A 13,857-nucleotide genomic window follows, 5' to 3' on the forward strand; every position below is an offset into this window, starting at 1 on the left:
TGAAAGCTGATTATTTCTCCAAGAATTTTTTTAAGCCCCATTATAAGAGTTTTAGATGGAGTATAAATGCATACCAGTGTTAGTCCCCCTCCCCTTGCCAGCAGCCTTTTAATAATAGAAATCTATCTTATTTTTATCTTCTATCACTATTGGGGCTACTCTTGCAATTAATACAAGTAGTCAAGTAGTCCTCTTCTTTTGTCCCATGTATTCCACTGAATAACCATCCTGAAAACCTTTCATTTGCCAGTGGAGAAGTTGATATCTTTGCAGTTGTAAGAAGCGTAGCTTCTTTCATAGCTTTCACCATTTTGTTTTATTTTTAAAATCTACACGTTTACAAAAATACAGGTTTACAGCTTAAACCAAAGGTAGTAAACTAGAGAATAACCCTTGTAAAATAAGAAAAAATATCCTAATTCTACACATAATGTAATATAAATCAGGGTACATTTACACTACACCCCACCAGCCCAAGATCACAGCATATGAACATTATACTTGCTTTTGTTCAGCCTTTTTTTCTGGTTATACTATAAAATCTAGTTCTTGCAACTAAAAAAGTACTTTAATATCCAACAAATATAACACCAACACTCAGTGAAATTTCCCCCACATTTAAAATACCACAGTACACACTACACAAACATGCAGTTTATAGCATCAAATGTTTTATACAAATGATAATGCTAACAAATTGTTTTTCTTACATTTTTCCCACTTTTAGGTTCTTTCTAAACATTGATATAAAGCGGGGATATGCTTTGCAGTCCACCCATAGGTTTAACAAAGTCAACAAAAGTTCAGTATTTTTCAGCCACTTTTTCCTGGCTGAACCATATTTCACCAATGTAGTTTGATGCTTTACTGTCTTCCATTTCACTAGTTTTAAATTTGCTAGTCTTCTTCCTGTTTAAGTCCAAGGCACTGCTTATCTTCCTAGTCAACTCCTACGCTTTTTTTTTGTCTCAAGCATTTTCCTTTGGAACACTGAAAATGGTTTTACTGGCAAAGTCTCTCTATGAACCTTACCATCAGAAGAATGAGAAGCAGAGTCCCCCCCTTCTGCTTGCTGACTCATTTTCTGTTGGACACACTATTTCCTCATTAGCCTATTCTACATCAAAAAATGACTGATCCTCCAAGAAAAACTCTATGAAGACAGCTGGATACAGCAGCTTGAATCTCACACCTGCTTCTCAACATTCCCTGATTGCTGGGATAAATTTGCTTCTTCTCTACATGGTGTACAGTAAATAATTATTTCTACGAACACTCTGCAAATCCCAATTTTTAATACTTCGCCCTTCAGCCGCAATTCTGTCAGGATTAACCCTTTCTGCTTGTATGACTGCATCTTTATTAAAAATAAGTCTTGGGTGCTTTCTCATGGCCAGGTTTGGCGCATACACAATTAAATTCTTCTGAGGAACACCAATTAATTCATTACAGCAGAGTGCACCTCCAGGCATTTCTGCAGTTACCTCTTATGGATGCTTTAGGCATCAAATATTTCTTATTCATACTTACATTTATTTATTCCAGAGCCATGTTACATACAAGGTATTAGAAGAATGCATCTTAAAGCATACAGGATGGTGCAAACAACTGTATTGATATTTGCCCTCTGTCTAGTGCAACTAAAAAGAGAAATTAAATATTTGTATACTGTTTATTTGCACTGTGATCATGTTCATATTTCTCCAAGTATCGCAACATTAAGGTACCACAAACAGAACTACACAGCTTCATATGAAAGTTCACAGCTGTATGAAGAAAATTCTGCTGGCAATAGGTCCCTTGCTTGAATGGTTACTGAGATATGAGCTGTTTATACATTACAAAATTAATATTCACGGTCTTAAAAAATCCAGTTTAAACCATCAAAGTGAATGAATACCACTAATGTAAAGATATACTCTGGATAGTTGGTCATTTACAATTTTCTAGTAACACGGTTCCAGAGATATGAATATTTGTTTGAAATGTAAGATGATAAATTAATTTATTTCAAAACCAAGCCACACCCACTGGGAGATAAAAGTACACAATCAAAAGAGCCACAACACCAAGAAAGAAACACTTGAAAACTTAAAAAATACAAGAGAAAACCAGTGTCACTACTCCAAAACTTCAATAAAAAAACACCAGGAGTCAATATTAGTGCTTTAGTTCTTTTTACTTCCAGATCATCATCATAAATTAATTTCTGATAAAGTTCTGTAAGTAAAAAGAACGAAAGCACGAATATTGACTCCTGGTGGTTCTTTACTGAAGTTTTGGAGCAGCGACCGTGGTTTTCTCGTTTTTTTTTTTTTTTTTTTTTTTAAGTTTACACAATCAAAAGAGCTACACCGGAGGGAATGAGTTAATAGCTTATTTGTGCTTTCATAACATTAATACATCTGTTCCTTCCAGTTTCTCTGGTACAGCAGAAAATCTAGTTCTCTCTATACCTGCTGTCTAACCATTTTTTATAAACAGTTCTTCCTAAGAAACCTCCCTCGGCCAGCATTTTCACATCAACCTCTGATTTTACATAAGTTTATCTCAATGGCCAGTTAAAGTGTGTTCCATCTCTCCAGAATTTTGTTGCTTAAATTGATATATTTTTTCAATGTTTCATTTTACTCACCTCAATACATTTGATTTATTTTTTTCCTCTTAACAACTGGAAGCTATCTCTTGAACCAGAGTGAAAGCCTGAACTGTTTTTTTTGCTGAATAGGTGCAGAATACTTCCCAGACAGTGTTTTCGCTTTACCTTTTCTGGATGATTTTCTTTCAGGTTTTCCAAATTTCTTCATTGCTGGCATGCAGGCAGCATATTTACTTGCCAGTAACTGAATTTTACCAAAAACATTCTTAATGACACTTTCTCAGTTTCTGTTTTAACAGTGAAGTTACACTGTTGATTAGTGTGCAACCCTCTTTAAACTCTGCAAGCAGTTGATCTTGAGAGGAGTGAGCATTCGTTACTGACAGAAATGCAAAATTTAAAAGTATATTGGCACACAGTTCAATGGAAAATAAGGGTGGAAACTATGTGAATATGAGATAGCAGCCTGAATACTTGAATGCATTGAATAGAACAGTATGTAATTTCGTTTTACTCTAAGATGGCCAGTGCCTCCTACCCCCTGAGGGCCTTGTAGGAGCAGCTGTCAATTTGGGGTAATTGCTCCTATCTGGTGAGTTAAACTTTTTTGAAGATATACATAGTTTTGTGGGTTTGTTCTAAGTTAGTCAAACAAAAATGCTGTGAACGTAGGTTCCGCACGCCCGGGAAATCTCATGTAAGAAACACAAATGGACAACAGTTGATGTGGTTCAGAGTATAAATATAAATGTTGTCTATTTATTCCACACTGAAGAAGGCACGTTTTTGCCGAAACCGGTCTGTTCATTAAAGTTTCTTATTTTAGCACTTGTGTTGGTGCTTTATTTTATACTCTGAACCACATCAACTGCTGGCCATTTGTGTTTGTTCTAAGTTAACAAGTGATGGGTATTCTGAAAATGTATTTTTTGTTTGAGGGTTTTCATTACAACAAAGTTTTTCCTTTCCTGTAAAGCAACAACTAGGATGGAGAGGTCGATCTCACAGCAGAGGGCCAAGAAAAAGAAAAGGATCCGGAGAAAGGTACACCACAACAAGGAAACAGAGAAATTGAACTCCCTAGTATATAATACTTCGGAGTATGTGTTATCTGAATCAGACCTCTCCCTTTTGGAGAAAGGTCTTAATTTTATACCCTCTCAGACAAGTTTTCTCAATGATGTCCTTGTGGACTTAAGACTGTTTTGTCGTACTGTTTCTCTTAAAATTCTGTTTAAGAATAATAGCGTGTTAAACACGAATGATTTAAAGAATTTTTTTTAGAGTTAAGAGCAGTTTCATACCATGCATGCCACACAATGTTGAAAGTTTTTTAAAAATGTGTGAGACCGATTTTTACGAATGGTTTGCTCTCCACAAGAAAAGATGCTGCTTTTTCAACATGACTAAAGCAGAACAGGATTCCCTGCATGCTTTAATGAATAATACAGACATCATTATTAAGCCAGCCGACAAGGGGGGAGCGGTAGTCATTATGAATTTTTCAGATTATGACATCACTATGAATAATCTTTTATCTGATGACACTGTATATGAAAAGATCACTCCAACAGTCCACAAGAAGATTATTAAAACAGTACATTCAGATCTCTATGACCTCCTGATGGGGGGGGGGGGGTCAGATTAGCTGTGAGCTCTATGAATACTTTTTCATAGAATTTCCCACAACCCCCATAATTAAAGGGCTACCCAAGATCCATAAAGGCATTACACCCATACCGATGAGACCTATAGTCTCTAGTGATAACTGGGTAACTTGTACTATTTCCTCTTTTCATAGAGAGCCTTCTTAGACCTTTAGTAGATAGCATCCCTAACATCCTTAGAGACTCTTACCAACTTATAGACTCTTTGAAAGATCTAGAGTTTGAAAAAAAGGAGACACCATTGTTACTAGTCACCATGGATATCAAAAACCTCTTTACTTGTATTCCGAATGATCTGGGGCTCCAAGCTATTAATGAGGTATTAGTCAGTTTATCTGACTATAGTAACAACAGACAAATTCTAATTAATTGTCTCTTAGAACTGATACTTAATAATAATGTTTTCTTATACCAGAAACAACTCTATTTGCAGAAATGGGGGGTTGCCATGTTTATTTCATTAATATGTGGTTTAGATAAATAAGTATAGGCATCTTACTTTGAAAGACGTTTTACATTGCCCGACTTGCTATATGTTTTTAAGAAATTACATCCATATACACTAGTTGCAAGTTTACTAACCTTTTCATGCATCCTAGTTTATGTATATAGAGCATGCTTATCTGGATTTATGTTGAAGGGTCTTTCAATGAGAACATCAGCATTTTATGATTCAGTTTTGAACAAACCTGGACATCATGGTTATATCTCTTAGAACTTGGGAGACATTTTTTTGTTTTTTGTCTCCATGGTTTCCTGAATGGTTCTTTCTATACTCTTCATAGCTCATCAGCAGTTGATCTGTGTTTTAATCACACAGATTTGGAGTACTTAGGTTTTAAAGCGGTAAGCCTTATATTTTAAACCACTGATTAGTTGACATTGAGATTCGGGCAGTAGTCTGCATACACTAAATGCACATTTGAGCTCAATGCTGAGCCAACTTTGATATGCTTCATCTGTTTTAACATCGAAGCGGACATTTAGTTGGTTGGCGCTATAGCAGTTAAACTATTATAACCTTTTAGAAAGCCGGTTACATTTTCATGTTAGTATACCGGGACTTTGACTTAATATTTACATGCGTTTCCAGCGTTTCCTGTATAGATCTAATTTGATGCAATATTATAAATATTTGTAGCATTAAATTTAACATGTGTTTTGTCCTTATGGATTTGAGCTTTTTATTAACAGATCAGTTGTTCTGTTTAAAATTTTTATCGCCACTTTAAGAATAGCTGTGGCTAATTACATCATCAACTAATGATTGTTCTGTGTTTTGGCTTGCGCGCCAAAAGTTTTATATAAAAGAAGGTTATTTTTACTGATATTTACACCTGAAGAAGCGTAGTTTATCTACGTGAAAGCGCTTGTGTGTTTTTATGGCTCAATAAAAGACTTTTTATTCATTCGACTTTTCCATGTGGTGACTCCTGTTGGGATCTGATATCATCATTACAACAAAGTTGTGAAAACTGACAGGTTCAAATGCATAGAAGAAATAAATGTGTAAAAGATCAGCCTGCCAAACAGTGTGTGCATGTAACACAAAGGTTGGAAACGGACAAAAAAAACTGTCACATGCACTTAGTGAGAACCATAGCTTTTTTTTTTTTTTTTTTAAATAATGGCTATGGTATTCATTATCTTGGAAATTAAATGGACTTGCAGGTTATAAACAATAATAAAGAAAACTAAATTATATTAAGAAATGCAGAGTGCAAATATCAATGCTATAAGAAACTCATTTAGAAAGAAATTAGCAAATTAATTTGACAAAGAAAGGACTTCAGGATGGATATTGAGCAGAATATCAGGGATAAAAGAAAAGAGCAATTGTGATTGCTAGAAGGGCGCCAACAGTGACAGAAGAGGAAACAAGACAATAATGGTAGATGTGTGGTACTAAGGGGATACTGGCACGACAGGAGGATTACAAAGGCATGTATTTTTATTCCACCAAAAAATGGTATTACAGAGCTTAAGAAAACATTGGCAGAAATCAGCTTTTGGGAGAGAATATTACTTATAGGTGGGGACTACAACTTAATTTGCAATAGTGAGGATGTATCAGGGGACTAAGAAGGGAATATAAATAAATACATGTATAGATATATATATATATATATATATATATATATATAAGGTAGACCTTAAGAAATTTATGAAAATATTTTGTATGGAAGTGGTGTATTCAAGTTGTAGGAACTCTGACAAAATGGACATATTACCCAAGGACTGGGCTAGACTGGATAACTATTACATTTCACAGGAACATGCATTTGATCGATAACTGTTTCCGATCATGCATCGATAAAAACTAAGAAAAAATGCAGGGTGATTAAGTAAAAATGAGAGACTGCCACGTTCCCACCAACTTGCTAAAAAAAGAGTGGAATTTAAGGAATGTGTAATGGAAGTTATTAGGGAAGATAGAAATTTCTTCAGAAGTGATAACTGAGTGGGATAAAATGAAAAAGGAGTTTAAAAACAAAATAAAAATAAAAGTAAAAGATATGGTTAAGAAGTAACAGGAATTATTTAGAGAGGCTGACAAAGGTTAAAGTATTGCTGAATAAGTGGAATCTCAGATAAGAAAAAGTGCAACTGCACAACATTAAAGTGAAATTAAAGAGTATTTGAATAAATGCATGAGTTTAGCAAATATTTTTTTGATAACTCTAGAGTACAAGCTTTTAGCACAACAACTTATGCAACAGAAAGTATAAATGGTTGAAACCAAACGTAGGGAGCTTATAACAAGAAAAATAATCAGAGATCCTCTAGTGATTTTAGAGATATTTAGGAAACTTTATGAAAGATTGTATAAAGCAGAGGAATGTGGAAATGGAGAACACAAATGGAAATATTTATGGAAGACTGAAATATGCTAAGGTTAGAGGCAGAGGAGGCTGAACAAACAGTTAAGATAGTGGATGAAATAAAAATGGTGATGTAGAAATCAGTCTGCAGGAAAGTCTCCAGGAAAAGATGGTATTCCTATGGAAGTTACGAGAGAAGAAAGTGATTAAGATCTGTAAGGTTTAGTACCAGCATCTTGGAAAAAAAACTGTTGGCTTTATTACCCACAGATGGTAAAGACCCATCAGACACAGCTTCATATACACTCATTTCAATTTTAAACCATGATTATAAAGCGTTTACATCTATAATAGCTTAAAGAATGGCAAAAGTGTTCCCAAATTGATATCTATGGATCAATGTGGTTTTGTGGAGGGGAAGCAAGCATTTGACATTAATAGAACAATGATGATCCGGAGGGAAGTGCAATGCAAATGTTGCTGATGTTGATAGGGCTTGTTGCAGAGAAAGCATTAGACAGAATAAGATAGGATTTTAAGAGCAGGGCAATGGAAAGAGTTGCATTCCCTGATACAATTAGGTTAACTGGGAGGATATATGAAGGATCGGAGTCAAGAATTTAAGTTGGCTGGTTTCTCTGATACGTTGCAAATGAAGAGAAGAACTAAACAGGGGTGTCCTATTTCCCCTTTATTTGCTTTATATTTAGAGCCACTGGCAAAGAAAATAAGGGATTCAGAAGTACAAGGATAAAATTGGTATGTTAATCAAGAAAAGCTGGGTTTTATTTTCAGATATTTTGTACCCGATAAATTCAAAAAAATTACATCTCAATGTTGTGGAACATTTTGAGACCTTTTCAAGTCTTTTTGGGATATAAAATTAATGAATATAAAACAAAGGCTATAGGTATAAAATATGTTCCAACATATTAACTGGTTCAGCAGTACCCTTGTATAAGGGGATACTATGAAGTATTTAGGAGTATGCACTGAAAAAGCTTCAGTTTCGGCAACTAAGGCTATGTGGGAAGAGAATAAAAAGATAATACAAAAACTGAGAAACTGGAAGCGCTTGTTTAGGAATGTGAATAGTAAAGTACAAGCAGTAAAAATGTTTCAGTCCCTTTAGCTGTATATACGAGTCAGGCATTTTTTTTGAACAAGAAATGTTGTGGACAATAATAAAGAGTTGAAGGAATTTATCAGGAAGGGGAAGAGACCAAGAGTTAAGTGGGATAAAGCTGACCCTTCCAAAAGAACAAAGTGGCGTAGAATTACCTGACTTGAAGGTATATTTTACAGTTGCACATGGGTTCGTAAGTGTGAACTTGACTATGACTACAGGGGCCTTTGTAAGCCTAGCCATGCATCCAAAATCTCTGACAAGGTCCAGTGCCCATGATAAGTGTAAGCAGGGGTTTAAGAGATGAACTATTTACAAGCAGGGTCCTAGGAGATGAACCATGTACAGGCTAGTTGTGTCCATTAGAGAGGTATCAAACCAGGGATGAACTTCCTGTTAGTTCCCCTATCCAGTTGTCCAAGTTGCACTTGGATTGGGTTAGGGAGGAACTCTGTTCAGTTAAGGTTCATATACACACACGTGTGTCTGTGTATGCATATATATATATATATATATATATATATATATATATATATATATATATAAATCTCTATGCATATATATATATATATATATATATATATATATATATATGCATACAGATATATATATATATATATATAAATGGCTCTCCAATCAACATCTAATCCTAAACCCCAACAAAACTAAGTTGCTCCTCTTCTCCCCACATGCAGGACCCCCTGCCAGTCTTCAACATAACTGCTAACAATGGCACTATCATCTCTCCCCAGAAGCCCAAACTAAACTACTGGGTATCACAGTTGATAACCTGAAGTTTGATGTGCATATCAAACTATCAAAACCATTAAATAAAAAACTTGGCTCTCTCTACAGAATCAAACCTTTCCTTACCCCACTTGCTAGAACTGCAATTGCCCGTTCCCATCTGCTATCAACTCTTCTCTATGCCTCACCTCTATTCTCCAACTTAAACAAAACAGATCTTAAACTATCATCCTGCTATAACCACATTGTCAGATTTGCTACTGACACAGCCTACCAAACACACCACTGTCACAACCTACATCACCTAGGATGGCTTGAACTGCCAAGCCTACTGCAGTTCAACCAGCTAATAGTGGCACAAAGTCCTTTACCAACCAGAAAATACACCTGCACTAAAAAAATATTACCAGCCCCTACACCTGCACCCGGCCACTGCGATCATCCACTAGACTCGTAGTTCAAACATACAAATCCAACTACTCAGCTGGGGACTCTGTTTGCCAACTCTGCTGGAAAAATATGGAACAGACTCCCAGCTGACTTGACCCTAGAACCCTCACTAACTCAATTCAAAAACAAACAAGAAATACTTCAAAACTCACTGGTTATTGTCCTTGCACTAACCCCGACTAGTGACCTCTCTCTTAGGTGCCTTACCTTCAACTACTTCTAACTTTTTTTCTTCCACTCCATTTCAGGAAGGGTCAATTGTATAACCGCTGCTCAGTGTGTCTTAAACCTGAATGTAATGTTATGTATGTTTAACTTTGAAAATAATGTTATGTTTTGTAAAGTGTTTTATAATAAGTACTATATGTGCTAAATGCTGGTATTGCTTAAGACTGCAATCTGCTTGAAACTAGCATTTACTAAATGTTCAATGTGTATTATCTTGGAGCTTTTCTCCCCGGGCCTCCGCTGAAAATGGACATGTATCCAGTCGGACTATCCCAGTCAAAACAGAGGTTGATAAAGTGGGGGGAGAAGGGGTGGTCATGAAAAAAGGAGAATGGTATTTTGCATGCAGACTCTTCAGGAGAGCCATACAGATCATATTCATAAAGTAGCAAAAAGTAGACCAAGAACTAAAGCCACTACAAGAATGGAGAAAGGAGATTTTGCCAACAGGGTAATTGAAAGTTACAAACAGGTAAGAGGGGGGCTGGAAGTTACTGGACAAAACTGGCAAAGGAACCACAGTATTGGGAACAAAATTAGACAGGAAAGTAAAGTGGGATGAGGTCAAGATAATGTTTGGACTGCAGGCTAGAGACTGCCTTCCCTACCAGGGATTGGTATCTGAACATCTGCAAAGAGAAAGTGATAGGAATCTCCAAGTGAAAGACTTTTTTTTTATGTAAGAGAGCTTTTAGTTGTATCTAGAACAGAAGCTGCTTTTAAAAAAATTGTACGATAACTACAAGAATCAGAGGAAGTTAGAAAAGACTGTAAAAGCAATTTACATGAGAGCAATGGGACGATGTTCTCTCACCAGCATCCTAGCTAAAACCCCTCCTCTCGTGCTGACAAGTCCATTTATAGAGATGCAAGGACTACCTATGCCCTACTGTCTTCACTACAGTGTGTTCTTCCATATACACCAAGGGCTATCACCACTGCCTTTTTCAGTCACCCCATATCCTCTCTTATCTTAATATGCTGCCACCCTCTAACTGAGGCTCTCTTAGGAGAGCAGCAGTGTGAATTGCCCAACACACTGCCTACACCGGGAAGCACATGAGCCCCTAATCAAACTATTATTGCCTGGGCCATAGTCAGGACGTTAGTCCTCAATACCACCAACACAGGCACCATCATTTTTGACCAATGAACAAAGATCCTGTGAGTAGACCTTATATTCCTGGTTGGGAAGATGAGGTCAGTGTCAAGGTTCTGTTGATTTAAAGTACTTATTTATAAGGTCATTTTTTTCCTAAAAGTTTAGAAAGTGGAACCATCTTTGCTATAGGCATGAAGTTTTCAGAAAGTATAGGATTTTTTTTACGAGGTATAATTACAGTAGATTTCATTGGTGTTGGGACAAAGCTTGAAGACAAGGTGTCACTTTTTAGGTACTGTGGGTGCAGAAGAGTTATAAAAATGATTTTGTCAGGGAGAGTTTTAGATAGATTTTGGAGACTTCTGACATCATTATCAGGCGGAAAAGGATCTTGTTGATGGAATTAAGTACTGGACTGCTAGATCCGAGAAAGATGTTTTCATGTGGAGGGGTCACGATTACAGAGCTTGAGATTTTTGCAATCATTGTCAAGTTCTAGAATTGAGGTGGGGGCACAGTTTTGTAGGTAGTGCATAATGAATTTTGGCATCCTAGATGGTCATTTTTTACGTTTTATTTTTTTTTGCTTGTTGATGTATCATTAGATTTGGTCTTAATTCTCTTTGGGATAGGCTACATAAATTAATGTAGTAGAATTTCTTTGCTTTAACATGTTCTTTGGTTTTGGAATTAGCCATGAGCAAGAAATTTTCCACAGACATTTTTGTCCCAGGGAATATAAACCAATTTTTGTAAGTTTAAAAATATAACAGTGAATATTAGTACTGTCAAAGTACAGGTTTGCCAAGTTAATATCTGCACCTTGGTTTAATAGGGTGGGCTTGGGGGAGGGGTAACTGCTTATGACTAGGACTGAAGGTGGTGTGCTGAATCTGAAGGGACAGTGGTCAGCTATGATATTTAGGCAGAACCTGTACTATTTAGCATCTATATGGTACACCCAGAAATGTACCAATCAGGGGAACCTGGTCTACCTGGATGAGCTGGAGAGTTAACTATTTCCAAGAGATAGAGGGATATCCTTAAGATTTAAACTCCAAGAGGGCATTGTAAATCCAAGTACAGAATCCCTAGTACTAGGCATGGTTTCTCTAAGTAGGGTGTGCAAGAAGACTAAAATATTCTCATCTAGTGTTGACAATTATCAAGTTCCAATCTTGTAAACTGGTGAAAATAGAGGTAGAAAAGGAAGGAATGCATACTGTGGCAATGCAGCCTGGATTTAATATTAATTACTATCCACTTAGGGTCAGTGTCTTAAAGAAGTTACTTGATTCAAGAGTTACTGAGGTAAATATGCTTTTGACCAATAGTAGGGATCACCGTCCTACTCTGAGACCAGGACAGTCACCACTAAAGAACAGTTATTGGTAATGTTAGCTTGTAGACAGGTGCAGTTTAAAAAACAGGTTAAACACCAGTCTACTATTTATACTACAATAATACAAGTGTCCTACTTTTAGGACCTTCTGGAAAGAATGGAAGAAGAATGCCAAATATTTGGTTACTTAGACTAGTTGGTCATGTTCATTAGCACTGGTGGGACAGGGCTGAGTTAATTTGCTAAGCAAGGGTATAGTGAGGTGCCAGAGACTAATGAGAGGGTTTAATATGGATGATTTTGTGTGTGAAGATTCTGATACATTTGTGGAGTCATCAGTTTAACAGTTAAGAGAGCTTGGGGGGTATGACAGTAGCAAGAGGTTCAGTTTCTCTGTCAGAGATATCCACACGTAGCAGTATAAGAATGTGGAAGCAGGTAGTCTGGCTGCCAAGTATAGATTGAAAAGAAGAAAAGAGCAGTATTCCAAGTAGTAGTGAATTTTTAATGTTTGCAGCTGTCCAGCTGGATATACGGAGAGCTGCAACTTATTTGCAGTATTTCCCTGAACTGATCTACCAGAAGTACATGCGTGTGTTTGGGTGGGGGGTACTCTACCAAAAACCTTGGTCTAGGGGTCCAGTAGGCCTCACACTATTGCTGCAAGAAAGGATGCGTCCTGACTTCTAAGACTTCACTTGCACTCTCCTCATGAGTTTTGGAAAAGTAAGGTCAAAACACAAACCTATTCCTGCTGCCATAATTTCCCAAAGTAAAATTAGAAGGTAGACTTCATTACTCTTACAGCCTCTTCAAATACATGTCCTTTATGGGAGCAAAAGATGAAAGGCAAGAATTCATTTTCCATGTCTATCTCCAACAAGTGGCATTTGAGCCCCTCAAAGGATCCTATGGCATGGGGATGTGCACTTTTCAGTCCTCATCTCAAATCCTGCAGTTCCCAGAACCAATAAAAGAAAGGCTGAAAATTAAACTGTACACATGGCAAAAGACATTGCCAACACATGTCAATCAGACAGAGGATGAATACAAAACTCCTGCAGTCCTCAGAATCAGTAGGAGCAAAAGTTTAAAATTACACTGCACACCTGGCAGAACCACCAACTAGCAACACTGCAATCAGGCTGTTTCAAGCCTTTCACCAGAACGTCCTCAAGCCTGAACTACTTGAAGTGCGCTCTCCTGCACCTTTCAATCAACTACCACAACTACAAGCCACTTCAAAAGCAGACATGGCATAGTGTGGTGGAATGCTCTCTACTTGATCTACTGAGTAATTCATTAACCTAATCAGAATTAAACAGTGTCAATACTATGGGACTGAAATCAAACCCAGTGACATGAATCCTAAGTCATGCTCTTTAACTGAGAGTAAACACTTGAGATAACCGGTAAACATGGTAGAGAAGCAATGGATGCCTGGGTCTTGAGCCAAATGGTAGGTGCTGGACAAGGAAGGAAACCTTCCAGTTCATCTTCATCCATGCAAGAAGATGCAGAGATAGGGGATACGTTCTTACAAAAGGACAAATCATCACAGGCCTAGTCAGTTATTTCTGTTCGACCTGTCTGATTTTCTGCTTGGAGTCGCTGTCCTGGGGAACTCTAGTCTTCTGATGAAGAATTACATGACTCATGTTCTGCGTAGGAAGCAGATAACGATCTTCTCTTGTTGCTAATCGCTGGTTGCTGGACTGAAATGCTGGCAGTGACATCTGCTGATATTGTGCTGAAGTGGAAAACATCATGTTTG

At 36.9% G+C, this 13,857-nt stretch overlaps 1 protein-coding gene across 1 annotated transcript in view; it reads right to left on the minus strand.

Moving 5' to 3' along the window:
- Window positions 1–13,857, minus strand: part of GART (phosphoribosylglycinamide formyltransferase, phosphoribosylglycinamide synthetase, phosphoribosylaminoimidazole synthetase) — a 1,783,038-nt gene that overhangs the window by 19,971 nt on the left and 1,749,210 nt on the right. The gene's annotated exons all lie outside the window — the stretch shown is intronic.

Source organism: Protopterus annectens, chromosome 5.part1 (genome assembly GCF_019279795.1).
Source record: "Protopterus annectens isolate FY-2018-M chromosome 5.part1, PAN1.0, whole genome shotgun sequence".
In the NCBI taxonomy this organism is placed as follows: domain Eukaryota; kingdom Metazoa; phylum Chordata; order Ceratodontiformes; family Protopteridae; genus Protopterus; species Protopterus annectens.